At 40.5% G+C, this 27,263-nt stretch overlaps 1 protein-coding gene across 4 annotated transcripts in view; it reads left to right on the top strand.

Annotated features, from left to right (window-relative positions):
• Positions 1-412: 412 nt before the first annotated feature.
• Positions 413-27,263, top strand: part of SULF1 (sulfatase 1) — a 127,875-nt gene continuing 101,024 nt past the window's right edge. For 3 of the 4 annotated variants that reach the window (XM_056332271.1, XM_056332270.1, XM_056332268.1), the window contains exons 1-4: positions 413-725; positions 2,035-2,127; positions 23,176-23,244; positions 25,520-25,617. The gene's annotated coding sequence lies outside the window, so the exon portion shown is untranslated. The remainder of the gene's footprint in view (positions 726-2,034; positions 2,128-23,175; positions 23,245-25,519; positions 25,618-27,263) is intronic. The other variant, XM_056332269.1, reaches the window with a different exon arrangement.

Here is a 27,263-nt window from a genome sequence, read left to right as displayed (position 1 = left end):
CTCTTCTCCCCGCCTCGCCCCCCGTGTTCCCTCGGCCTCCCTCCGCCGCTCCCCCGTGGGCCGCGGCGCGGCGAGGAGCTGGCGTTTCGGGGCGCAAATGTCACGTCGCAGTGCGAACGCCTCCCGCGTTAGCACTTGATCTCTTTTAGAAAAGCGTCTCTCGGAGGAGATTGCCCTCAATAGACCCGCCATAAAAAGATTTTAGTGTTGCTCTCGTGCTTCTGTGCATCCCACCGGGCGGGGGTCCCAGCGGTCCCTTGGGAATACAAGGAGTTGTGAGAAGTAACACAACTGGCCACCAGACTAATCCACTCCCTCTACCTTCCCGCTAGTACCTCCCCCTTCTGCTCTTTTTTTCAATAGCAGCCCTTTCTCCAAATCTCAGGTTACTTTGCTAAACAGTTCTCAGCCCTATAGTTTCTGCCCTTGTCTCTGCCTCCAGCTCCTTAAGAGCCACCCAGCCCCAGCGATTGGATTGGGCAGCCCGCCTTGACACACCACTGTGCTGAGTGCTTGAGGACGTGTTTCAACAGATGGTTGGGGTTAGTGTGTGTCATCACACTCGAGTGGGGATTAGGGAAGAGAGGCAGCCTTGCTGGAGCTGTGTGGTCTTCCCCAAGTGTGAGCTGCAAGCAAAAGAAGAACCACCTAGCTTTGGGGGAGAAGAGGGAAGAATCGTTGCCAGCAGCTCAGAGGGAAAAATAGAACCCCACACTTTTTTCCAGGTAAAGTAAAGGCACCTCATGCCTCCCTCTCTCTCTCTTTTTTCTTTTTTTTTTTTTTTTTTTTCCCTTTCCTTTTTCCTTCACGGTTTTTAGAGGAATGCTAGCACAGCACACTTGTCAAAGCCAGTTGCTGCTGCCTTATCAATGCTGCTATTGTACGGCTGACAGATAACAGCGAGCCCAGCCTGATGCCCGGCTGCCCTCACAGTGCTCACACCCCTCAGGCGGCTGAGGTCACGCTTGGGAAGGTGCGGACGAGGCCATCCCATCCCATCCCATCCCATCCCATCCCATCCCATCCCATCCCATCCGGAGCGCTGAGCCGGGGCGCTGCGGGCGCCGCCGCTCCCCCCCGGCGGGCACCGCTGGCCGCTGCGGCGCGCACGTGCAGTGCGGAGCCCGGCGCCCCGGGAGCGGCAGCGGCAGCCCAGATGCTGCTGGCGGCTGCCCCCGCGCGTGCAGATCGCCCCCCCCCCCCCTCCCCGGTCCCAGCAGAGCCGTGGAAACGGCATGGCCGGGCGGGGGCAGGCACCGCGGCGGAGTGTGTCCTCGGCTGCGAGCGGGATGCTGGAGCTGCGCGCCGGCTGCCTGGGGCTCAGCTGGGAGCACAGCAGAGTGCTCCGAACGCGCCTCGGGGAGGGCTGTAAAGTTGGAGGGCTCCTTTATGGAGACCTGGCTGGGCTTCTGATGATCGGTGTCGACGCGGTTTGGCTTACACATGGGCTTAAAGTTAAGAGAAACCCAGGAAAGTAAGGAAAGGCAGGGTGCAACGTAATGCTGCTCTTGCAGCTGCAGCAGAGCAGATGGATGTAATTCATTTGCAGATCTGTTTGTGAAAGTTTTACAAGTCATTGAAAACTAAGTAGCATCACTATAATGGATCATTAAAGTCTCACTGTATTTATAGATTCTAAACTAGCGATCTGAAGTGTTAATTAAAAGTAAGCAAAAATTTATGTTTAGGAAGGAAAAGGGGCAGAAATGTAATTAGAGATTAGTTATGGAAGTGCTCTGCTATCATTTTCATTTAATTCCTTTATTAAGTTCACTGATGTCTGGAGTGTGGGAAGCCCAGAAAACTAAGAAGTCAGAAACGTTGTCACTAATTATGGTATGTTATCTTATCAGAGAATTAAGACGTTCTCATTGTTTTGCTCTAAATGATCTCGATGGAGAAACTAGAGGATGGGCTGTTTTCCTTTTTTTTGTTTGTTTGTTTGTTTGTTTTTTAATAAAAGATTTACTGTATATATATACTGTCTTCCTGTGCAGAGTAACAAAATCATTTCTTTCTTTCACACTATAACAGATCTTCATACTAACTCTCACATACCTGTGGTGCTTACGAATTATTGGCCTCCTACTTGTGAAAGAAATCTAACACTGTCCTCACCATTTACAGGTGAGATATTCTATAAATAATACTGTATATAATGTGTTCTGAAACAAGATCTGTTTAGTAGGCTGAACAACGGGATTTATAGCTGGTGCTTTGTGATTTTGGCATTCAACTGTGTAACGATGCCCATAAACCCATGTTTCAGGTTCCATATATATTTTTGCCTGAAACCAACTTTTTGTGGTTTTGGGGTTTTTTGAGGGGGTTTGGTTTTTTTGTGGTTTGTTTGGGTTTTGGGGGGTTTTTTTTGGAGGCGGGGGGGGGGGCTGACTATTTGGCCCCTTCTTCACAGGTTGTTCTCAGCTTGTATTTTCAAACACACTTTTCAGTAAGAATGTGTCCTCGGAAGTGACCCGCAGCAATTTGAAACAGAGAATTAGCTAAATCCCCAATATGACTGCATAACCAGACCAGGACGTATGTGAATAAATTTGACCAGTTTTTATTTTTCTCTCAGTCTACTCTTTCTCACTGTAAAAAGTGATGGAAAATTTTACAAGCTTAAAAATGAAAAACAAAACCAAAGGAAACCTCATTACGACTCTGTGTTGAAGCCCTGTATATTGGATTTCTCCTCTTCACTCTTCCCAGTGCGTCCTGTGAGAAGCCCAATAAGCCAGCTTCAGTGCACAGAGATTTAGCCTTCCAGCAAAGCGAAGGTGCAGTGCTGTGAGCTGCACAGCCTGCTGCTGTCACAGCCTAACTGAAACGCGTCCCTCTCTGTGGGTATTGTCAGATCACAGATCAGATGATCTATGAGAAAATGTATTTTTCAAGAAAGTGCATAGCTAGCTACACATGCCCAGCTTGTTACTATTTTTCTAGGGGAAAAACCTAGTTTCTCTAGCACCGCCAGAAAATCTTGCTGAGAAACTAGAAACAGCAAATCATGTTTTTCCTTCCTTTATAATGATGGGGCTGTTTAAAAGACAATGCCCACGGGGCAGTCCAGCTTCTTGTCAAAATGTAATCTACTATACCAGATGGTAAACATTCAAAGACATATTTATGGTGACTTCTACATACCTTCCTTTGACACTGCCTTTTTTTTCCCTGAGAGCACTTGTACTGGGTACACACATGAAGTTCCCATTAGCATCCTAGCAGCTGTAAAAGTGTTCAGGATTCACAAAGATGTTCCTCACAGTGAGATTAAAATAATCTGAGGAAAAGATCTGAGACAAGTACAACTTCAGTAGATCCACGATACACTCAAGGTTAAAAATTCCAGAGATACAAAAAGATCCATAAACTGCCTCATGAAAGCTGTAACACATTTTTGTTGCGGCTAATTCATCTTTGCTTTATATGGAATGCTAAACATACCAGGCATGTCTGTACTATCAACTGTGTTTGTGATGTGAGGGAATCTGCACTGCACAAAAGCTGGTGGGTTTCTTTTTCTCCCAGCTAGTGAAGACTTGGTGGGATACTTCATAAAGTCATTTTCAAAGTGTCACCATGGGTTTTTTTCCGTGCTGTTCTGAGCAGTGAGGTAGAGCCCAGGAAAATGTTTTCCAGCCAGAATGTGTTCTGCCCTGAATTGTCTTAATTATGTGTCAGTTTATTGCTTGTCAGAGGCTTCCTCTTCTTAGCACTTTATAATCGAGGTGGGTGAGCTTGTTCCATTATAATATGCAGCTTCAATTTCTGCTGCTTGGCATGTCTCCTTGGCCTTCCATTGATTTTTGTCTCCATTTCAGAGGAAAAAAAAATAATTATGATTGGTGTAATTTCACATTGAAAAAAAAAAAAAAAAACCTTGGTGAATTTCCAAATGGCATGTAAATACATCATCAAAAAGTAGACTAAATGAGAGGTCATTAGGGAAAAAAATGCATGTAGGAATCCAGAAGTATCCTAGAGATGGCAAGTATCAGTGTGAAAATTATTGTTACAGCTCTCATTCCAGTCAGGAACTGATAAAAACAGTTTACTAAAAATGTTGTGATGCTGGGGACAGTGTTTCCAAATGTGGAAGCTATTATAAAACCCACTCTCAGTGGAAGCTAGGCAGCTATGGAAAAAAATAGTTTGAAATATTTGCAAATTCTGTTCTGACTAGATCACTTCATTGCAGACTATTTTGACAGTTTGCAGTTTATTATCTAGCTTTGTTTAACCTACATAGTGCACTCGATGTTACATGTTTGTTCATGCAGGATCAGGAGTTTGAGCCTTGTGTGATGGCAGGACTCATTCTTATCCAGGCGAGGCTGGACACTTGTCACAGATGTCATGGGAGTCATGGGTTCCATGATTTCCTTAGCTTTAAAAAGGGCTTTTGGGGGATTTGTCTTTGAGTGGGAAGGCAGACTGATGCGATAACAATTGAGAAAGCTCCTTTCTGAGTGCCTTGAGAGCTGCAGTGTTCAACAGAGAACGGAGGTCCCGTGACAACTCTGCGGTGACACAGAAAGAATCCAATTAATGGCCACTCCTGCTGTTGATACTAGATCTCTCCGAAAACATTTCCACCATTACCACCCCCATTGTAATCCCATCCACGACACTGATAATGGGATCAAGAGTGTGTTTTCAGAAAGCCTGTTTAAATTTTAACCGCTGTCTTCAGAGAATTTGAGGGTATTAAATTAGAAGGCACAGAACAGCACAGCTCACAAGAGAGCTACATGGCATACATGTCACCCAGTAGCTGTCTTTCTCATACTAGATTTTCCTAATACCTCCATCACAGGTAGAGCTTCTGTAAGGGGGCTACAGATGGACTAGGGAGGCTGTATGTACATAGTGAATAATCCGTTGGGTTATGACTGTCCCTGCACTGCAGTTACCTGTAGACCTTGTTACACGTTGTGGAAAAAACATGCAGTTACACATGTGGAAAGCAGCAGAAGGGAGTGTGAGGTGATACAATCCCCTTTGCTGTGCCCCAGTACAAGCAGCAAGTCAGCCTGCTTCTCTGTTTAACAAGTTCTAAATCATCACTTTGCCTTCCCAGCTGGACCAGCAACATAATATTCCACCACACCTCCAACCCCCTTCTTTTCATCCTTCACTTTTCTTGCTCCAACACTAATTCACCATTTACATATGATCACAGTGCAGTTAGTCTACTGTTTTCTTACCAAGCAGGGCAGGTTCAACACTGTCATATGATTGTAGAGGACACTTTGAAGTGGAAAGACTCAAGGTCTTCACCAGCATCACCTCAGCATGCAACACAGTAATATATGAATTACCAAACCAGACACTTTATAGCTGAAATATTTTAGCGTATTTCAGTTAGGTCAGGAGACTCCTTTTGAGAGCCCCTGCAACGTCTTTACTTTAGTATTGCTTGTTCATGCTCAAAAGTTATTGTTAACTGGTGAGAGTAATTTCTTTTTAATTTTGGGTGTCCTAACACTTTTATTTTCTGAGAAATCAAATACTTGTTTCATCTTCTAGTTCATGCATTGCACACAGCAGATTTGGTATCAGTGATTTCCCAGAACTTCAATTCCCACTTTCAGAATCTGCTTAAAAGTTTTGGTAAGGCTTTGTTACTGTGTATGTGCTCTGTTAATCCTGGAGCTCTGAGCCTTCCTAGCCTGAACCATCACTGGTGATTTGGTTACAGTGAAACATTTTTCTAATAGTTGCCCTTTTCACCCAAGATTTTATAATGACTTTGTTAAAATTTTGTTTCGATTTATCTTATAGCAAAAATCGACTTACAATTGACTATAATTCTCCACTGTAGTTTTTATAGCTCCCTGCAAAGTTGATAATATTTCTGGAACTCCAAACAATAATTATTCCTGTTCACCAATTTTATCACAGCATAGTGTGATGATATCGCCGTTATATTCTGGAAGATTTCTAGATTTGGTACTGTGCTATGGCAATCCAGTCTGTTTTGTAGATCAATGCTAGATTATTCACAGAATATATCATGCAATTTCTAAATGGAAGCAAAAAAATGAAAATAATTAATTTTATGTTATTTTAAAAAAAAAATCTTTCCTGATGCCATCTGAGTGTAATTATGGCACTGCATGTTGCCATTTCTCTATGATGTGACTCTAACCCATCTTAGCAAGGAGAGGAGCTGCTCTGCAACAGCTGTATTTATGTGGTGCTTCACAGGAGGCAAACTCTATTTGGAAAGCCTGCAGAGAAGATGGGGAAGCTTTTGGCACCAGAGTTCTGGAGAATAAATGTAACAGGGAGCTGAACATAGGGATTGTTTTTCTCAAAAGCATCCATAAATTCTATGATTCTATGATAAAAACAGAACAGTGGTCTGTTCCAGTATTGTAATTGGAATGTGCCAAGATGTTCATTATTCTAGCATGTGCACTATTTTGTCTGTTTTCACTTAAAACCAGAAAAATGTGTTACCAAGCCCATAAATGTCTACAGAACTGCCAACTCTCCTTACTTTTATCAGTAGTCTCATGATATTCAGCCTCCTTTGTAAAGCTCCAAGTGTTAGAGTCAAGATATAACGTGAGAAGTTCAGATCTCTCCTTTCTGTTTTTTTAAACCTAATCCTCCTGGTTGCTGAGGAAGCTGACTTGCATGCAGCTCCAGAAACATGAAGAAAACTAGCAGAAACCCCAGATCTCACTAAGTAAATGCATGCAGACTTTGTGAATAAGGTGGGTTTGTGTATGTCACACCTGGCAATTAAAAAAAAAAAAAAACAACCAGCGTTTTTTTCCTGAGGTTTACCGTAATCAGCTCCCCCTGAAATTTCTGATCATTTGTCTGATAACTCCCGTTTAGTTAAAGAGCTTTTATTGCAACAGAGGGTGGGGCTGCTTGACTCCTCTCAGCCAGTGGAGTAGCTTGCTGCCCTGGAGAAATCCATCCTTGATCCTCCCATCCTCTGCCTCCAGCTATGTGTTCCCATCTCCTCCCTCGTGCCAGGTTTGGCTCTTGGCTCACCCCCCGGCCTGCTGGATGAGCTCCCCAGAGCAGTGGGAAGCTGCCTTGGCTGACTGCTAGTGAGCTGGTTCAGCTCAGCAAGTGGACAGGGTCCACGTGGTGCAAGGGAAGCATGTGGAGCTGGTGGCTTGGGCTGAGGGGGAGAAATGTGACCTTTCAGAGGAGCGTGAGCTGTAAGATCACTCAGCTAGCTGATGATACCTCACCCTGCGAACCGGGGCACCGTGGGTGTCTACAGGAGAAGGTGTGATAACAGACATGTGTGACTGTACCAGTGTCACCATGAGCAGAAGGCTAAATGAGCACTTTTAACAGAAACCTGTCTGTTTTTATGGAGAGGACTACTGTGGTGTCGCTCAGAATATAGCAAAGGCCCACTTACTGTTTCTGACTTTCCCAGTCAACAAACAGGATTTGGAAAGAAGCTAATAAAGAAGCATAGAGAGAAAACAGGAAAGAAACACAAGTGTCTGCTGAGCTGCTGCTTTAAAAAGGTGAACGAGATCCTGAGGGTGGGATCCAGTCTGGATAGCCAAGGCAGTTGGGGTGCCCCTGGGTCTTAAATACTTAGACAGAAGCTACCTAAAGGCATGTTCTCTCTCTGATCAGTGGAGAGTCCCTCTGAAGGCCTCCAGGCATTGCGGTTAGGCAGGCAGTATTTCCTCTTGGAAACCTTTAAAGGCACTTGCCTCTTTTAGTTGCACATGTAGGGATGGAGTTTAGCCACTTGCTTTACAAGGATTGCTAAGGAGCTTCAGCTGGAGGGACTTGATATCAGCTTGGGTTGGTTTCTTGGTTGGCCCACAGATGAGCAATGCCATAGATAAACACTGTCTGTATTTGAACAGCCATAATGTTAATTCCTTTGCAGCTCTTGAAGGTGTTCCTATACTTTTCACAGAAGAAAGTATGAAGCAGGTCTTTCATTTGAACAGCAGGAACTGTGATTCACTTGAAGAGACTAGGATGCTCGTTTTAGATTAAATGTAATTGTGGTACTGACTGTAGAAATGGAACACTGTACTCCTCCAACGTGTCATCCATTTCAGTGCTGGGTTATGCCAACAAGAAAAATGCATAACTTTCTCTTCATAAATTATATAAGTTATAGGAAAAAATCTTAAAATCACCCGCTGTTGTTACTTGAAAGAATGCCTCAGAAGCTGTGGGGCAGATAAAGCTTAGGGGGATCAGCGATGTCGTTGATGCCTACAAGCACTAAAGTTGTAGTGAGGAGTAATGGATGATCTTACAAGGCGGTGATGTTGGACAAAGCATGGAAGAAAGACAGAATTGTAAAAGATTCATTGCCCATGTTTCTGGATTTAGCTATGCTAAATCTTTTGAGGATTATCCTCCCACTGACTTGACTGCCTTAGTGCATGCCAGTCAGAAATTAGAGAACAGTAGTGCAATGGTAAACTAAACATACTGTAAATAATCAGCACATGATACCTTTTAGCTACCACTTTTTTCAAGGACTGCAAAAATGCTGACAAGAGTAGATTTTAGAACAATGTTTGCGTTTTGGTAACTTGGCAGCAATAAAAAAGTACACATTCAGCCAATCTTTGTAGTAATTTTTAGCATGGTTTCCCTCGGTGTCATTCCCCACTATTTTGTTGAAGAAAATAGCTGTAATACCTGTATGTGTCCCTAGCAAAGCTCATGTGAATTTACCTTGTTGTTATCTATTTTACATCTAGAGTCAATTTATGAACTGAGACTGTAACACTATCTGCTTGGCCACCATTGTGTAGGATTTAGGGAGATCATTACCATAGTTAGACCGATAAAAATGTTCTGAAGTTAACACAAGTTTATCTGCCAGGCATTCCAATAGTTTCTTTTATCTCTATATCAGTAGAGGGTTGGCATTTCTTATCTCACTGTAAACTTTAGTCCATTGCTGGTATACAGGCTCACAGAGGAAGGCTTCCTGTGCTCTACTGCTCTGCAACTCAACTCCTAAGTGCAAAAGGACGCCGAGTTAGTTTTTTTATTTCCTTCTGTGTGTTATGGAGAATTTCTCTAAAGCATGGATCTTCTGAAGTGAGGAAGAGTAAAATTAAGAGTCTTTAAGGTATGCGTAGTCAGGGATCACCAGGCTCCTCAAAAACATAACAAATAGTTCAACATAGGAAGACAGGCAGCCACAATTAGGTCGTTTCCATCCTATTCAGCTCACATCCAGTTTTCCCTTTCACTAAATTGCTCTGCAAACTTTCCCTCTCTGCAAATTTTGCACCTTTTTTGCACCTCAGCACCTTGCGGAGGGCTTGAGATGCAATATAACCATACTCAAGAAACAGGTCTCTGTTACAGGTACTTGTTTTGGTCTTGGGTACCATGGATACTTCTAACATAAAACTCAAGTCCATTTAATCCTGTGAATCCTTTGGAGTAGAGAATAGCTGCCAGCGTGGTCTGCAAAAGCCAGGTAAAAGAAGGATGTGGCTAGCTAGAACTGATGTCCATGCTGTCTTGGACAAGTGATATTGTGCAACCTATCTTGACACTGTCCATTTTGAGGAACCCTGTCTACCTTGTATGTAAGCCTGGAGAATTCACTGTTCTTTCTGGCAGCTGGACAGCACGAGTAGTGTGAGAATATCATGTGTACTTTGTGTATTTCTCCTTTTTTGTGCTGTGTAAGAGTCCTTGATTGTTGTCAGAAATCCACAGGGTTATTGGAAAAAATCATGTGTGCCAAGGAGCTTGAACACGTCCCTGTGTTGAGTGAGTTCTGTGATTATACTCAGGAGTATACCTACCACACTGCTGACTTTCTATAGATTTTCCCTTTGCATGTTGGTTCAAGGTTGCTTTGAATAAAGCCGTTTTCTGCCTACTGTGCACTATTTACTGAGGTCATTAATATGAGCATCAGCAGCTCCAGTTGGGATGAGTGATGCTACTGCTGTGACCTGTCTTCTTCACTCCTCTGCTGGAGATTACTAATGGAGTACACTCACACACCTCAGGAGCTCCAGTGCAAAGTCCAGTGCAGAGCAAATTTTAATTTGTCACAAGAATATTTGCCCTTCAGCCAGAGACAGTTCAGATAACGAGCAGCAGTGACTGAGACATTCTACATTTGCTGCACTATTACAGCCCTACGCTGAAGCCTGAACTGTGACACTAGTGCTACCATGGCACTGGGAAAAGAGACACAGACGTGGAGCACCAGTGTGTTGAATGTGGTAGCTGTTTGAACTGTACAGTGTTTTTCTAGTCTCCAATCACCTATAGCTGCCAAAACTGCCACTTTTCCCTGACTGCAGTAGAAGAATATGCTGGGCTTTTCAGTTTGGAATTGATCTCAGTAATACATATATTTATGGGTCTGGGTTTTTTTGAAGTCATGCCTTACTGTCAGAAAACTAATCTTTAGAAAAAGTGTTGCTGTTAGTTTGGATGACAGCCTAACAGAGGGCAGAGCAGGTCTCCAGGAATGCCTCACCCCTCTCTTCCAGACACCTTGCTGAGTCACATCTATTATGACATGAGGAGCCCATGTCTCAGTCCTTATCTTCAAAGCTCTTTGTGGGCCACTCTCATTGTTTGAAGAAGCTCTTTGCCCTGCTTTGTCGGGAATCATTGACATCTACACTTAATAGGAACAATGTTACTGAACAATGGAGGATGAAAATTCAGGTGGGCAATAAACTGCCATGCTGACAACATAGATACAGGAATTGCAAATCAGTCTGAGTGAGCAGGCAACTTCTGAAACAGACAGAGAAGGAGTATGAGTCATGGTTGATAGATCTCCTGAAGGAATGTAGATCAGATTTGGTGAGTGGACCAAATGGAATGAAATACATTCTCTCCCTCTCTCAGTGGCATTTCAGTGTGCTTCTTGCATGTATCTATTGATCCAACCACATATCAGTCTGCTTAAAGGTATACTTTTCTTCCAGGAGAAATCCTGAGCACAGTATCGCACCATCCAACATTTCTAGGGTATTTACCATGTATCATATTCTATTGTCCAGTAACTATAGATGCTATAATGGATATGGGGAGGTGGTAGTGTCAAAAAGAAGCTAATCTGTTTTCTCAGCAGCTTGGAAATGACATACCTAGAGACCTTAATTTCCATCTTACTTTTTTGTAGTGCTGGAAGAAAATCTTTTCTTCCTTAGAAGCCTCATGTATAACAAAAATATTCTACTTTGGTAAAGCCACGTATGCCCTGGGAACTGTTCAGCTTAAAGTACACAGGATGGAAGATTACCTTGGGCACCACATATTATATAATTTTCAAAGACTAAAGGTATTTCTTCTGCTGTTTCTTATGTGTCCTTCATATTTTTCCCCATTTTTTATATAGTACGTGAACTGTTTTCCATGTATACTTTTATGTTTTTTCTACTTTAAGATCTTGTGTTCAATCCTGTCAGGAAACTTCTTTAAATGAAAGTGTGGAGTGATGTGGAATAGTTTTAATGAAAGCCAAAAGAATGTGAACTTAATCTTTTTCATAGGAAGTTTTGTTCTTTTCTGTCCTGTGCCCTGCTTGAACACATTGGCCTTTTTTGACCTTTTTCTTGATGAAGGTTAAGTGGGAAATATCTTGGCTGCAGCCTTTCCAGCTTAACCAGAAAGACTTTCCATAGTTCATGTTTACTTTCCCTGCTATGGGCATTCATCTTTCCTGAATCAAAATTGTTAAACTGCATTTTCAGAGGGAAATTAATAGCTTGTGGCAATGATGATGAAGTGTGAAGCCGTCCTCTTTCATGTTTCCAGCTTCATTTTGCCAGTGATGATTTCACCAGTTGTCTTGCTGGAGATTAACAAATCTCAGGAACAAATCTCAGTTTGGTTAATGAACTCCTCCCAAGCATCTTTATTGGCATTAAAACCAAATGTAAAGAATTGCTACATTTGCAATCTATAAATACTGAGTGCATTGCTTCTGCAAAAACCTAGAAAGGTTGCCATGTTTTCCATCTCTATCTGGGCATCTTTTGTGCCTACCGTACATACGCAGAGTGAGAGTGAATGCTCTTGGCTAGTGGGGGGTCTGTTCTTGGTCCTTGGTGTGCTTGCTGCAAAATACTTTGGCAGTCTCCCTGTAAAAGAGTTTCAGAGAGAGCAGGCTCTATGTGTTCGGGACACTGCTGATTTTAATGGAAAGGCTGTTGTGTTCTTCAGTTGTCACACTCTTGAGAGGATAAGGGCTAGGTTTGAACCTCTCTCTTGCCCTCAGTCTCAGTAGTAACCATTGCAGAATTTTGCAGTTTGGGATGTCTCCATTTGTTACGCCACAGCAAATTGTGCTCACAGCTTTGTTATGAGAGACACCACAAGGTACAGAGACAGTGTGAGAGCTGACTGTGTAGTGATGGGAGAGAACCAGCCATTCTTTAACCTCACATTTCATTTTGGTTTAGTCCTCTATTTAATCAAGCCACTTCTTGCCCCCACAAAACACTATAATATGATTAGCACTGTGTTCTTCCGAAAATAATCTGAATGGGGATGTTTAAGTAAATTATTTATCCCTCTGCCAAGAATAAGGAAAGTCACCCTGTCCTGTGAAGAGAAGACACTCTCAACTAGGCTACTCTCAAACATAATAAACATTTCATAGACTTACAGAATGATCGCCGGAAAATTTAGGTTGGGAGGGACCTTAGGAGGTCTTAGGCCTGCTCAAACTCAGACTCAGCTATGAGATCTGACCCAGTTGCTCAGAGCTTTATCCAGTTGGGTCTTGAAAATCCCATAAGATGGAGAGTGTGCAGCGTCTTGGGCAACTTGTTCTCCTACTTGACTTCATCACAGAGAAGAAGAATGCTTTTATTTATACCCAGTTTGACTCTCTTTTGTTTCAGTTTATGCCCATTATCTCTTGCACACCTGCCATGCACTGCTGTCTCCTGACAGAGCCTGGCTCTACCTCCTTTAAAACCTCATTACAGGTACTGGATAGCTGTTGTGAGGTCCCCCTGAAGCCAGCTCATCTCCAGGAGGAACAACCCCAGGTTCTTCTCACTGCAGGGCAAGTGCTCTATCCCTCAGTTACCTTGATGGCCCGTCACTGAACTTGTTCCAGTTTATCATTGCTGTTCTTGTACTGGGGCCCCCAAAATTGGCCATAATACTCCAGGTGCCATCTAATGAGCTCTGAGCAAAGGGAAATGACCTCTCCTCTCAATCTACTTGATATGTAGCTGTTAATATAGCCTAAGATGATGATGGCCTTCTGTGCTCCCTGAGCATACTGCAGGCTCAGGTTTAGCTTGCTGTCTAACAAGACCCTCAGCAGACCTGCTCCCCAGCCAGTCCATCCCCAGCCTGTATCATTGCAAGGGGCTCTTCTTTCCCAGATGCAGGCCTTTGCATCTGTCCTTGCTGTATTCCATAAGGTTCCTGCTGGCCCATTGCGGCAGCCCACCTAGGTTCCTCTGAATAACAGTCCTGTCTTGAGGAGATCCACTACTCCCCCCAGTTTGGTATCATCCTCAAACTTGATGACAGGTGCTTATTTTGCTTAAGACACTTGCCCTCAAGGTCTTGTTTTCATTATTTTACTTCAGATTTTTATTCTTGATGTTTATCCTGAGTTCTCAGTGTCTCTGGGTAAACTGGATATTTATAAAAAGCAGTGTATTAAAACAACCTTCCATTCCAGCTTGTAGTTTGTTCCCGATGCATACAGTTCTTCTCTAACTCACCTTTAAATAGCCCTTCCAGTCACAGGGAGCTGCAGGACAAATATTTCTCCAAAATATATTCACATGGGATGGTCCTCTTCCTGTTTTTGGCCAGGTCTGTCACAATAGACACCTTTAAGATCTCCTTTAAAGAGTCTCTTTCAAATACAATGAGTTTCTGTGCAGCCCACCTTAACAGAGTGTTGAAGACTACTACTTAAAATATATAGGCTAAAAACATGCAATACTTTTATTTAGAGTTTAGGCTTTATTTTCAGTTAGGGGTTTTATTGCCTTTTTCAGAAGTTTGAGAGGACTTTAAGTGAACTTTGTCAGTCTTGAAATAGGTCCATTTCAAACAACTGCATTCTACAGTCTGGAGCTCTGAAACCAGCCTCCAAAATTTTTCATCTCTTATCATCATTTATATTGTTTCCTCTGAGTTCCTTGCTGCTCTTTAGCAGCACTAGCAATGCTGCCTTTCTTCATCTGCATGTTGCTTGCAGTTCCTCCCATAACTTCACTGTCAGATCTCAGTAGTGGTGGTTCTTTTATGTCTCTGTAACTTTAGAACTGCTAATTAAACCAACCTAATTTTAATACAACATGCATATTTTATTGATGCATGTATTGTCCTTATAAAGTTATCTTAAAATTCTATCTGTTGCCAGATAAAAGAGTTAACCAACAGAGCTGAAATTTATGAACTTAAAACATACAAAGTCCAAAGCCACCCTAGTTTATGATTATTCTGGGTAATTTTGTTTCCCAGTCAGTCTGTCTGATTTCTACCTAAGTTTGCTCTTACCTGCCCTTTTAAAAGCTCCCTGCTGTCTAAGCTTAAGAACTTTGTGAATGGCACTCAATATTCAATTCATTCAATGCCAAGCATTTAATTAGCAAGACATCACTTCTACCAACCTCTGGTGTATTCTAGGAAACATAATTTTAATTTTTCCTGTCATAGTTTTGGGGCAAAATATCTGAATCATTTTTTAGGGACTCCCGTAGAGCAGATACGTGTGACCACTCTCATCTGAAGGATGTTTCCAATTTCTTTGGCAGTGCTCTTTCAACCACAAGAGCTTTGACCATGTAATGGTTGAGTACCTGATAGAACCTCCTCAAGAGAATGAGTCATCTATTCCTGAGCAATATAATTTAGACACCTAAGCTCTGAGAAGGCAGACGTTTCCTTCTTGCTAGCTAGTTAGGTCTACTCTTTGCAGGGCAATGGGTCTGAAATGAAGACTTCAACTCCTCACTTGCAGCTTGGAGCCTGAACACAGATCTCTGATTCCTCAAAAAGATTTCAAAATCACTCCTCCCAGCTGTTGCTCCATTAATGTACTGGAGATTAGAGGTCCTATTGCAAATAAGGCTCCTCAACTACTCTGCATCTTGATGTAAATTGAAGTAGTCATTTTTACTCGGTAGTTATATCGGTCTATAAACAAGAAGCACTGGGAAGCATGGGGGTATAATTCCCTCCCATTCTGCTATCTCTGTTATAGGGGCAGTTACCTTGGCCACAGATGGGGGTATAGAAAGTGGGACAGCTGGAAGAACTTAGTTTAACAGAGTATGAATTTCCAAAATCGTGCATCATGGCCTTGAGTTTACTCATGTCTTGATATTGTGCTATCCTGTACATCATGATATTAAGGAAGGACTGCTGATACCAGTTTTCCATCTTTTATGCTTCAGAAGAAGTTCACAATACAAAAGATGAATGAAAGAATGTAAACCCAAGTTTTAAGTTCTAAACCAGGTTTTATAACTAAGAGATTTCACAGCCCTTCATATTGCTGGAGAAACTCAAAAAATACGTGTTTAAAAAGACCTCCTTGGAAGAAGAGACTTAATGTAGTTGAAGCTTGATTCTAATCTAATTTAGATTTTGTGAGTAGAACATGGAAAAAAAAACTGTCTTAGTAAGAACTAGTTCCACCATCATGTTTTAATAAAGGAAGTGAATATTTGTTCTGTGTGTGTATGTGTGGGTGTGCGTGGGAGGCACAGCAACAGAAGTAAATCCCTGTACCTCTAGCATTAGAATATTTAACATAGTTTTCACTCTTCTGGACATATTTCACCTCAGGATTTGCCCATTTTTCAGTTCCTGATAAGGACATCCATTAGTATAAAAAAATTACACAAATATGAGAGAAGCGGTGCAGACTATAGCTCCCAGCCAATCCATGAGTCCTTTTGCCTTCATCTTTAATCCAGCTATGCCACTATGGTAATATAAGATTTCAACAAAAGAGGTTTTTTAATGAGAAACAAAATTTGCTAGCATTCTGAATTATATACTGTACTGAGGATGCAAAATGTCTCTGGTTAGACTGACAAGTCACTTTTTTGACTGATAAAAATATATTCCAACTGATTACTAAAGCAGTGTTTCTTAAGGATAATGGTGTAATAGATACAAATTCATCCCATAATTCCTTTAACCTCAATAAATATATTGCAAATGTTTAGTGTCTATTGTGGCAACCTAAAGCAGAAGTCTTAATTAGGCTAAACAAAACAAATACATAGGAGAGAGTTTTTATGTGTGTTTCCAATTTCAGAAAAAAATCTCACAGATTTGCCTTTTTTTTCTTTTTTTTTTTCACATCTTGAATCAGACATGAGCAAAGTGCTTGTATGTGTGTGTTTCCCCCAAAGCACTGGGAAGAATATCGTGTGAGAATTATCTTTTCCATTCACAGTCATGCTGCTATTTGGTCACATTTCAATCCACTGGAAGAAAAAAAGGAGGGGGGGGGAATTGAAAGCACAACAGAACTGCTTAACTGAGTTGAAACTTCAATGGTGCTGCAACACTTGACAGAAGGCAGAGCTCAGTTGTAGCTATGGAACGGTTCCACATTTCTCAAAAAAAAAAGAGTAATAAAAAAAATTGAGAAGCAATGACATTAACAAGATAATACAAAAGATTTATTACTTATAATTCTTTTTCTTTCTGACTTTTTCAAGTAAACTTCTGCATTCTCCAAATCAGAGAGGCAAAGTTTGCAACCAGTAGTCTTTCCTCCCTCCTTCCTTGCCTTCACAGGTTTCACTTTCCTAAATTGTTCCTTAAATATTTAAATTAAAGTCATCTTGCTTTTTGATTCATTGATTGTAGTGGCATTGTTGTTTATGTTCAGAAGGCGATAAGGAGTAGTCAGGATTCAAGTCACAGTGACTTCGTTATTTTAAGTGCTGAAATATAGGAAAAGCCTGCTTTATTAAACTCCTGAGTTATTTTTCTGTCTGAAGCAATGTTGTATGCCATTTGCATTTCTTGCTAAACAAAAGGCTGTATTTGGCTGCTGAAAAAACAGATCTGCCAGAACAGTAAGGCAAAGGGAGATGCTGATATTTTATCATCTGGGAAAGCACACACATAATTGGGGGCTCATTAACTCGCATCAAGTCACATCTAAGAAATTTCCTGCTCCACCTCCCCCTTCATGTATTTTGAGTATCAGTTAACATTTTAAGACTATTTTGTGGCTGCCAGAGTCTCCCTAATACCTAAACTGACATAGATATCCTTTTAAATGCAAATTATTTGTTTTCTCCCACAATTGCACAGCAGAAACACAGCAATACCTTACACCCTGGGGAGTTATAACAGTTTCTATAGAAGTTGGTTTTGAGGAATAAAAGCCTGTCAGGTTCAGTCTTTTTCAAGCCAATTCTGCCAACTTTTTGGTGTTTCTAAGATCAGTCATTTGCTTCTACTTTCCTTAGTGATTAATTCTATTGGAATAATTATAATTGGAATATCCGCTAAACCTATACTTCTATTCAGTATTGGTGTACTTACCAAATCAAACCAATCATAGAAACATAGAATGGTCTGGGTTGGAAGGGACCTTAAAGATCATATAGTCCCAACCCCCCTGCCATGGGCAGGGACACCTTCCAGCAGACCAGGTTGCTCAAAGCCCCATCCAGCCTGGCCTTGAACGCTTCCAGGGATGGGGCATCCACAGCTTCTCCGGGCAACCCATTCCAGCATCTCACAACCCTCACAGTAAAGAATTTCTTCCTAATATCTAATCTAAAACAACCCTTTTTCAGTTTAAAGCCATTCCCCCTTGGTCTGTCTGTGTATGTCCTTGTAAACAGTCCCTCTCCAGCTTTCTTGTAGGCCCCCTTTAGGTACTAGAAGGCTGCTGTAAGGTCTCCCCAGAGCCTTCTCTTCTCCAGGCTGAACAACCCCAACTCTCTCAGCCTGTCTTCATAGGAGAGGTGTTCCAGCCCTCTGATCATTTTATGGCCTTGCTCTGGCCTCTTTCTGGACTCGCTCCAAGAGTTCCATCTCCTTCTGTTGGAGGCCACAGAGCTGGATGCAGTACTCCAGGTGGGGTCTCATGAGAGCAGAGCAGAGGGGGAGAATCAGCTCCCTCAGCCTGCTGGTCATGCCTCTTTTGATGCAACCAGGATTCTGTGGGCTTTCTGTGGGCTGCAAGCGCATGTTGCTGGGCCATGTTGAGCTTTTTGTGCACCAATACCCCAAGCCCTTCTCCTCAGGGTTGCTTTCAATCCGTTCTCTGCCCAGCCTATATTTGTGCTTGGGATTTCCTGGACGCATGTGCAGGACCTTGCACTTGGCCTTGTTGAACTTCATGAGATTCACATGGACCCACCTTTCAAGCTATAAAGGTCCCTCTGGATGGCATCCCTTCCCTCCAGCACATTGACCGTAACACACAGCTTGGTGTCATTGGCAAACTTGCCAAGGGTGTACTTGATCCCACTGTCCATGTTGTCAACAAAGCTGTTAAACAGCACTGGTCCCAATACTAACCCATGAGGAGTGCCACTCATCACCGGCCTCCACTTGGATGTTGAGCCATTGACCACAACCCTTTGAGCGTGACCATCCAGCTTAATTCCTTATACACCAATGGCCCCTCTGTCAAATCCATGTCTCTCCAATTTAGAGACAAGGGTGTTGTGCAGGACAGTGTCAAATATTTTGCACAAGTCCAGGTAGGTGACATCAGTTGCTCTTCCCTTATCCACCAATGCTGTAAACCCTTTGGTTAAATCAAAGTATAAAAAAATTGCAAGTTAATGTAAAGTGGCTTGCTGTGTCAGAGCTGAATTTAATATTTTCTATTATTTTAGAGTACTTATTGTATTTGCATTGCCTGCTACTTTGGCTTTATTGCATTTTTATTTCACTTAATGGTCAAATTTTCGGTTTGGCTTTCTACTTCTAATTTAGAAAGTAGAAATTGCCTTTTGTTCTTCTGAAGTGTAAGAGTTGTGTCCAGTTTTGTCACTAGCTAGCTAGCTAAGCGTTTGGAAGCAGACTTGAATCTTATAGCCAGTGTATTTTCACAACGTAGCCAAATAGATTCTGAATCAGGCTAACACATTTTTCCAAATGAAACATCAAATACTATGGTAAATTTTTAGTCATATCCACCAAAACTATGATGAAAAATTAAATGAGCAGAGTCTGTTTTCTAAGGAAAAAAGATGTATATAGATTAATCTTATTTAATTTAAGGGGTTTGGTCATGACCTTTAAAAGCAGTATTTCACATTTCAAAAAGGTGATACCAAGAAGTTTCTTCTGCAGTTTCACCCAGAAATGGGCGACAGGGGTCATTTTATGACTGGTGCTGAATTGCCCCTTGCATGTCCAGTATATGGATGGTGGAAATTCTTTTAGCAAGGAATCTTAGCAGTAAGTGGTAGAAGCCCGTTAAAAATTAGTCTATTGAGATAATCTCACTGAGTTGTGAATATCTAGAAGCATATGAGATCAGTTTTAACCATTACTGTTTTGCAAATAGGACTAGATGTTGTACTGATCTGCATAGGCTGATCCATTGTTTTTTAAACAACAGATGTTTCCATTGTTATGGTAATACTGCTGAATGAGTGGTGAAGTTAGTAATGTTCATAAGTTTCTGGCATTTGGTGCCTTTTTACTGTTCTGTCTTCTGAATCTATCATGAGCAAGGCTAGATGGCTTGATAACAGTGCCAGGCAGTGGGAGAGCTCTGTGTGTACTGGAGCTCCCTTATGTGTCAATAATGGAGCTGCAGTTCTGAGAAACATTAGGATATATCCTTATTCAGAAATACTTCTTAGATTGCCTACTGAAGGCAATGAGAAATACAAGGCCAGAGGAGAATCAAACACTTACATAAACTGTGGTTGCTCAGACTGCTCTGCAATCATTCCTATAGATGGTCCATCAAAAAAAGTATTGAATAGCTGGAATTGGATTCTCTTGTCCATTTATCAGCATTTGTGAAGTCAGCCACCAAAATGTTTTCCAGGTCATTCTGTTTTCAATGAATTACAACTGCAATCATGTTGCACTTGTAGCTTGTGTACAGAATATATAAACCCTGGAAATGCAAAAGCACTTTATGCACACAGAGATCACCGAGTTCTCCACTGGAAGGAAGTTGTTTCTGAGTGGAATGGGAAGCTGCTGTGTAAGGACATTCTTTATACAGCATTGGTCTGAGGAAGTAATGAACATGTCTCTAGCTGAGGCTATAGAAAGATGTGGGTCTACTATTTTCCTGGTTTCTGAAAGACCTCCCTTCTGGCATGAAGTTGAGTACATAAATTCAGGACTGACTCAGAGTTCGGTGAATCACAATCACACAACACTCCCTGAAGTCCCTTGGGTCTTCCTTGGAGGCTTTGTGACTGTGTTTCTCTTGTGAGCTTAAATAAGATCATTGCAACCCCAGGACGTAGTAACAGTCATGGATTACTGCTTCTGGAATGATTCAGAAAACTCTTTATTATCAGTATGTCCCAGGTATGGAAAAAGTCCTGTACATAGTAAACCCTCATATGTTTTATTGGTTATTTGTGTTATACAGGAAGGATTTCTCTCACTGTCACAAATACACCTACACTCCCACAAAATTCCCAAACAATATGCCATCCAGCAGTATCTAAACACCTGCTGTTCAAAGGCAGAACAGTAAATACTAATCTTGCATTACAGCATGCTGTAAGCCTTTCTCATTGTGGGGTGCTTTTAAGTCTCCATCTGTACCGCAGGTTATGGCAAGGTTCCTGACTAAGGCTGTATTCAGAATTTAGGTAGTAAATGGTGCACAGAAACCTAAAGAGGAAAACTGAAAGAAAGAAGAAAAATAAAAATGTTCCAGCAATTTCTTTAAACACAGCATCACTTAAAGAAAATAATGGGCCCTTTTTTCCATTGAATAAAGTTATGACATAGCATTGTCCCTAATGTTAAGTCATAATGAACTCATTTGTGCACCTACTGGAAAGTATCGTATTTTCATATGCTACTGAATGTGGAAAACAGGGATCGGGAAACTTTTACAATGGTAGCTACCATCTCCATGTGTATTTTTCTCCTCTGTAGTTCAGTGCCCACTAAAGTAAATGGAAAGACTTCTGTTGATTCTAGTGCTGTTGGACTCTATCATACTTCAGTATATCATCCAGTGGCTTATTTCATCTTCACTCTGCTTCATCTTCCAATATTTTTCCTCTTTTGTATGTGTAAATAAAGAGGTTCCTAAAGCCAATGTTTCACTTCAGCTGGTGCTGTTAAGTGATTCTTGATTTCGTCTTATCACATGTACTTCAAACTAACATCCTAAGTGCAGTAGTGAGCAAGAAAGAAAAGATTAAAAAATCATGGATCTCTCACAATGAAAAAAGGAGACATTTTAAAAAGGGAAAAAAAGAGCTTTTGCTGTCCGCATGCTGTCAGCTTGTTGGTTATGAACAGGAATGATGTGAAGACTGGTTTTTAAGCATCTTTCCTCTGTTCTAACTATCGTTTTCTTCATTAGTTTATTTTCATCTTGATAATTTGTTTTCTTTAATTTTTATTTTTTTTTGTTATTACATTCTTGGCCATTAGAAAACACTTTCTTTTCAAAAGTTCTTTGCCCAATTTGTTTCCCATAACAACAACAATAATAGGAAATAAATACTTTTTTTTTTATAGCAATTGAAGGGACAGAATTCATCCTTTGGTACTTCCGTGCAGCCACCCTTTCAGTGGGATTTTCACTTCTGGTACTGAGACTAAGAATCTGGCCTTGTACATCGCAGCCCATTCCTCCACATAACTACCACAAGTAACTGTAATGAAACATAGACTTCATTTATATTTCAAAAATTGAGGCAATAATGTGATTAATCAACTTCCAGTGTTTGCATGACTTTCTCTTCTTCACATCCTCTCATACTGTGGCTGATGGCTAAATCTTTCCTTGCATCATCTGCTTGAGACTTGGTCCAGCTAATACAATAAGTGGAAAAATCATGTCCATTGTGACTTCTTGGCCTTTCAGTATATCACAGTTTTTGCTGGCAGAAAAGATTTCTGTAACACTACTGTGCGTTCAACCAGCTCCTGTGGGAAGGGCCTGGTGCACTCAACCGTCCCTTAGCGCTGGTAACTTAGGAGTCATTGCACTCAGAAGGTCGGCAGGGCGTTGCTGGCTTCTGTGATGTGGTCAAAGGAGGGCTTATGTTGGGGCGGATAAATTGTGTTGAGTGTGATTGAGAATGTTTTTTTTTAATTCCTAGCCTCTTGGCCCAAGCAATATACATGCCCAGGAGTGCTGAGGGCATACAGAGAAAAAGGCACGTCTTCATTAGTTGCCCATAACTTTATGTGACATTAATGGTGAGCAAAAATGTTCAATGGTAGCTAGTGAGAATGACAAAGAAACCCTTCAGTCTGATTATCCTAGCTGTTACAGCACTGCTGAAAAATTGGAAACCGATCAACAAAAAGTACATTATTGAAAGCTGGAGAGACCAATCTCTCAAAGACAGAGAGCCAAAAATGCATACTAGATAATACAATAATAACATCATTTTATATATATATATATATAACATAATTTCCAATTATTTCATGCCTATGTGTTTGGTTTTTCTACATTAAGAATTTTCTATCTCGATTCTGGGCTTAAATTTTCAAGATGAAATCCCAGAAGTCCTATTGGTCTTCACAGCCACTACCAACTTGAAAACTTAACAGCACATTGATTTGTTTTTTGATTTATTAGTAAGCAGGCTTAACTGAATTTACTGGCTGAAATGTAAATGTCTTGCTGGATTTCTGCTTTACACCTGCAGAAGCAGCTTTAGAGAGCTACTGCCCTCTGTAGATACTGTACACTATCAGTATAACCTTCTCAAAAAAAGAATTAAAGAAGAGAATTGTTGATAAATTAAGAAAGTTGCAGCAGCAATGTACTTTGCTGTAACCCTTTCCTGCTGAAATTAGAAGTAATGGTCCCAGTGGGGCTTATGGGACGACTAAAAAAAAACAACATTACTCTATACAATGTCTTTCTTACTGAGCTGGGATATATTCCTAGAAATAACGTATAGATAAATGCAAGGGATATGTTTTGGGTTTGGTTTTTTTTCTTTAAAAATATTATTAAATTTATTGCCTAGAAATTATTATAACTTCCTATTGGTTTATTTATTGCAGAAGAAAAAAAGACTAAACTGAGGAGGAGTGGAAAATAATGACCATATTTCTTTCTTTCATAAGAAAAAGGTAAGATTTAGAGGACTATAATAATGCAAGTACTTACTGATAGCATAATAATAACTGTGAGGTGATTTGTTAAGTTCCCAAATACTGGCAGCTTTTTATTTAAACTTATTCAGACCTTCACAGTCTTGGCCACCTAAAAGCCTGTGATTTAAAATTCACAGTCCTTTCTGATTACTGAGACAATGAATCCACTGGTAGGCACTGTATATGCCACTGTACTGACCTGTTCTGCACTGGAGAAGCAAAAGTTACATTTAATTTTGTATCAGTACGTTTGTGTGTATTTCAGGTTTCTTGATTTACACTCCATTTTGGGTTTGGTGAAGGGAGGGTTCATTCTTTTTTTTTTTTTTGGTGCATTTTTCTCCTCGCACTCCATTCCCTGGAAGGTCTAAATGCCCCACATTTTCCTGGGATTTTTTTTTTTTTTTCTTTTTGGTCCCAGGTACCCAGCTGTGCATGAAATAATGCTCCCCATATGTGTTCATTGTTCCCATCGCTGGTGTTTGTGCAAGTCACCAGAGTTTTCCTAATAAGGTTGGGTTTGACCTTTCAGAAGTTCTCAAATGAAGAATCTCACTGCATTCATTATCCTCAAAACAGATAGAGTTACTTGTCACTGCCCTATAAAACAGCTGTAAGAAACAGTAAAGCATGATTGTTCCAAAACCAAAGTCAGCCCCGGAGCTGTTCAAGAGTGCGTAATCGTTAGGCAGCCAGGCTTTGGCTCGCCCTTCTGAGAAGGGTGGTGCTCCAGATGGAGAGAGATCCCAAAGAAGGGGAGCAGACAGCCTGAAAGAGAAAGGGACTTCACAACAGAGGAAACTAAAGCCCAGAGAAAGGCCCTTTTGACTGACGGGCTGGCTTAGGCAGGAAAACCCTGTCCAGTGGTTCTAGTGTCCCCTGTCTAAGGTGAGGGTTTCATAATATACGTGCTGACTTCTGGAGTGGTGGCCCCCAGTTCTCCTTTATTGTGAGAGCACTGGCAGTTTTGTGACAACACAGGGAGCCAGATGACAGAGCTGACCCATATGAAAACGAATCTGTTTGCTATTTTGCGGGTATGTTTTTGGCTGGTGGGATTAGTACTTGGTCAGATTAGTTCTTTCACCTGGCTCCCCTCAACAGCAGGAGCACGTGTGCGGGCACTCACTGGAGGGATGTGCCACCAGGATGGGAGGTGAAGGTGACGTCTCTTCTGTCAGAAGCTTGTGACTATTTTAGGCTAAAGGAATGTGAAATTACAGTTCATATCAAGAAAATATTTCCTGTGTTCATCAAAAAAACCAAAACAGAGCTCTTCTTCTGTCGGTGAAACTTTCTCCTGACTGGAATCATCTACAAGATCTTAAATCTTAATAGTAGCTCAGGTCAGAAGAGGTGAAAGTAGATATGAACCTATTGGTTCTTGCCAAAGGAAGAAGAGGAGTGAGGAATTTAGATTAATATAGTACATATTGGTAGTTACATTTCAGTTGCCTAAAGACAAAATGGACTAGTTCGTGTTAATTTATACATGATTTCAGTATTACCTTATTTTAAAAAAGAACAAATAAGTGAATGAACAATTATGAAAGCAAATACATGTACCTCCAAAAATTAAAATTCTATTAAAATATTACAAATATTCTCAGAAAATATCCTGAAAAGTTACAGAACCTTGTGATGGACATCTAGATGTTTGAACTATCCATTAGAAACTGAGTCTGGAGATGTAAATATTTTGTTAGCCAAACAATAAAACTGTGCTTAAATTGAAGATATAAATTCCTGCTAAATTTGATAGAGCTTTCCCACTGGGAATACAGAAGAAAAACATTTTAATTTCATTTTGATGGGTAAATAAAGTATAGCTTATAATTTCTGTACAGTTATTTCACAATAGTAGAAACTATTATTTTTTAATTTTTTTCCCTTTTGTAGAAGAACATCTGCCATGAGTTTTCTCGGATGTATTAAGGCACTGAAAAAGCAGGTACACATTGATAGGTACTTTAATAATGAAAAAAAACCAAATAAGTCAGGGTCTTCAAAAATTCATGCATGTTTGCTGATATTTCAGTTATTTGAACTATGGCAGCTTGCTGACTTGTAAGCGAGGTAGTTAGACATGGATAAATTTGGTTCTGCAGAGTGATTCAGCAAAGTAAATAGGAATGAATAAGTTTAGTTTTGCAAACAAATTCTAAATCCGGTATGAACAGACCTTGTGTTACAACTAAAATGTGTGATTCCTAGCGGCTATAAGTATTAATGTGTTTTCCCCTTTTTGCAGGTTTTGCCTATAATCAATTCACTGAGCAAGACATACAGACTTCTGTCCAATGCTATGAAAATTAACCAAGGCACATTAACTGCAGGAAATCTTCAAAGGTACAAAAATAAAATGCTTATTCAGTAATTAATTAAACCAAACAAGCCATCAGCATGTGCTACATAGCCTAAGTATTATGTCAGGTCAATAATTAAGCTGTAGTAAATCTTCTGGAGGTTCTATCCTGCCAGACTTTAAAGGCTCAAGACTAACCCAAGGACCCTTAACATTTTAGTGAGTCAGTAAATGATTACACAGATAGCTTCTCAATCCAAAGTTTGCTACTATTAACTTTCTAATTTTGAAGACATCCAGAAATTGCATGTTTTGTGGTTGTTGAATAATATCCTGTAAACAAAATGTATGCCTTTCTTGAGCCTATGAACAGGAATATTTTATAGGCTTGACTTATGTCAAGATGAAAGCGTACTTTTTCTGCAGGGAAAGATATACATTAAGGAAAAAGTAATGATTTGGAATTTTCCCTTGTTTATGTGAACATCACATCTATGAAAACTGGAAGCTACTGTCACTGTATGCAGCTGGTCATGGTAAAGAAAAGCATTATGCAAGCTGTCTTATGCAATTCTGCGAAAGCAATTCCAAAAGATCTGAGCTAGTTATGTGCTTTCAAGGCCTGTCTGACTTTTAGGTGGAATTAGGAGGTCACAGCAAGTTGTGTGGTGACCTTGTGATGTGGGAATTATGGTACTAAGCTGAGTATCAAATCATACATCTCAACTTACCAAATAAAAATATAAAGCCACGTGACAGAGCACAGAGCAGGAAAACTGAAATGCTCTGAGATTCATTTTTCCTCTCATCTGTATTATTTTCTGTCACCTCATTTACATAAAATATTTCTGGTTAAACAATTTGCAAATGCATGTGATTTAATAGCAGGTATATGTAAGGCAGAGGTAAACTTGGTAAATTAAGACATTACTAGCAATGAAAGACAGCTGGTATACATCAAGTTTATTTCACGTGCAAGTCTTTGTATGGAATTTAGTTTGGAACCAGTTACTATTTGGACATGTTAGCTCACAGTTTATTTTAATTACAGAATATTTAAATTACCAGATCTTCAGATAATGTTTTGTAACAATTAGAATGAATATAAGATTATTCAATCTGCTTTATTTTCCCTCCGTATGTGTGGTTGTGTATTGTTCCCATATAAAGCACATATTGCTTGTTTGCATATAGCATACCACGATATCCAAGCTGTCCTATACCATCAGTCTAGTTATTATCTCCATCTTAATGTTCTCTCCCAACTTTATCTAAATTTTTACTAGGTTTATCTATAGGTTTATCTATATTTTTCCTAGGTTGCTCTTAAAGAGGTTGACTAGGGCAGGGCTAAGAAAATGCATGCCTTAGATTTCCACAGAAGTGGAAGTTATGAAATAATATGATGTAGATAAGTGGTCTTGCTTTTGTTGAAGAGAATGAACTGGATTATTATTTGCAGTACCTTCCAGTTCTACAATGAAATGACAAGTGACTACTTTGGTGATGTTAAAGGCAGGAAGCACAAATAATCTTACGAAAGACTTTATACTGGAAGATTTCCAAGCGATTTTTGCAGATCCAAAGGTTAATACTTTTTTTTTTAAAGCTTGGACTTTGTTTATCTAACCTGAAACTTTAGAGGTTCACTCTTCATTGACTACATCATCTGCTTTTGTAGAGAGATTTT

Source organism: Falco biarmicus, chromosome 3 (genome assembly GCF_023638135.1).
Source record: "Falco biarmicus isolate bFalBia1 chromosome 3, bFalBia1.pri, whole genome shotgun sequence".
Classification (NCBI taxonomy): domain Eukaryota; kingdom Metazoa; phylum Chordata; class Aves; order Falconiformes; family Falconidae; genus Falco; species Falco biarmicus.
The sequence above is the reverse complement of the archived record's forward strand: the minus strand, read 5'-3'. Positions and strand labels throughout refer to the sequence as shown.